Source organism: Lipotes vexillifer, unplaced genomic scaffold (genome assembly GCF_000442215.2).
Source record: "Lipotes vexillifer unplaced genomic scaffold, Lipotes_vexillifer_v1.1 scaffold163, whole genome shotgun sequence".
Classification (NCBI taxonomy): domain Eukaryota; kingdom Metazoa; phylum Chordata; class Mammalia; order Artiodactyla; family Lipotidae; genus Lipotes; species Lipotes vexillifer.
The window spans coordinates 1,899,456-1,901,417 of NW_006788722.1; positions in this window are offsets into that span (position 1 = coordinate 1,899,456).

Sequence of the window (1,962 nt, forward strand, 5' to 3'; positions counted from 1 at the left end):
CTTTCCCTTCACAGAGATGCTATTCCCTAAGGGGGAAAACTGCTCTGAGATTCCTCCCAGCATATAAGGAATTTGAAGTCTGGCAGAGTGGAATTCAAATCCTCTTTTCTCTAATTACTGACTGTGCTGATGGTGGGGCCATGCTTGCTACCTGGGCTCTTGCTAGGCCTCAGTTTCTTCATCCATAAAATGGGTCCAAAGACATTGATTTCACAGTTTTCTTGTATGGATTAAACAAATAAGATCATGCTAAGTGGTTCTACCTGAAAGAATACTGGTCACATGATAGATTTCAAAAATGCTAGCTCCTTTCCCACTTTCTCCACACGGTGCACTGTATTAGTGCTGAAAGATAAAGGGATAGTACTCTCAAAGTCAAATTTTAGGCAGCATTCGGTGATGAGGGACAGATTTGGCTTCTCACCCTTGAAACCTCATTACGTAGGCAGCTACACATTCTGCTTAAACAGCAGGTCCAGACCTTAAATACACCACCAATTCTGTCTAACAGACAGGAGTCTCAGGGCCTGCACCAGCCACTACTGAAGATGGAGCAATAGTGGACAACAGCGTGCAGGCACTTTGCCCGTCTGACAGTCCATATTTATACCATACCTGTGGGGCCGAAGAGCTAAAATAGAACACAGAGATCCTTCTAATGTGGGCAGTAGGGCTACTGTAATGATGCTGATGTAATGCTTGGATGAGCTGAAAGAAGCTGGCACAGCCAAATTGCCCAGAGAAATGAGAGGAAACAGGCAGGATCATGGCCTAGGAGAAAAGATTAAGGTGTTCGTGATGCAAACCTTAATACATACAAAACCTTAAATATACCAAAAAAAACTTCTTTTTTTTGTATATTTAACTCAACCACGGTAAGGAAGAGGTAAGAAATTTACCCTCTGAACTCAGACTTTTGATAAACAACATTAATATGAAAGTTCCTAACTATCCTGTAAATCTGACAATGGCATAAAGAACACTTAAGACAAGCTGTCTTTCTGGACAGTGTCTCTTTGGACAGCTTGCTGGAAGAAACCTTTCATAGAATGCAAAGCCCTGAGGTCAAATGGTCTTGCTCCCATTTCCCAGGTTGATTGTCCCCACCCACCTCTGCCCTCACCTTTGCAACACACATATTTCTTTTGTTCTTAGCTTAAATTCTAAGAAAATCAGTCATAGTAGGAGCATGGCAAGGAAACCTTAAAATGCTTTATACAGCACTTACTTAAGTCTGAACCCTCATTTTTAGAGAAGAAATCCACAACATAGAATGACTGAAATGTCAGAAGCCCCACGCTGATGCCTGCACTGTGAAGAGAAGCCAAGTTACCTGTCAGAGAATCGAGGATGATTCTAAAGGTATCGCCAGTTTATTTTGTACCAGGTGCAAAGCTGGAGGTGGAAGAAGTCAAAATTAAGACAGTGTGGTCACTGACTTTAAGGTGTTCACAAGTTCATGGGGTGGGGGGCAACAGACTATTTCTCCTTTCCTGTTGTTAGCAAAGCAGGAACTCGGTAATGTAAGCTTCCATTTGGAGAGGTAGATGCCCAAGGTGCAAAGCCAGCAAGAGGTCTCAGACAGTGCGAACGGTGGGGCAGAAGGGTGCTAGCCTTGCCACCACATCCACGGCATGCCCTTTCTTTCCCTTTGTCCTTTCTGAGCCTGAGGTGTGCAGACTAACAGGTGAGAATAGTATTGATCTTCAGCATGTGGGGAGATTTTACACCATGGAGCAGTCTCCAAACAGCCTATTCCCATAGGTTTGTGGCTCATACACCATAGTTTGTGTATAGCTACTGCTGCCGTCATCATTTTCATACTATATAATGCTCTCTAAAAATAATGTTTCAAATTAAACAAATGTATTATCTTCAAAACAAAGGAAATCAAAGGGTTCTGCTCATTTTGTTGCTTTTTTAACACCTTGAGACATTAAACAGGTAAAGGACTAATTCCTG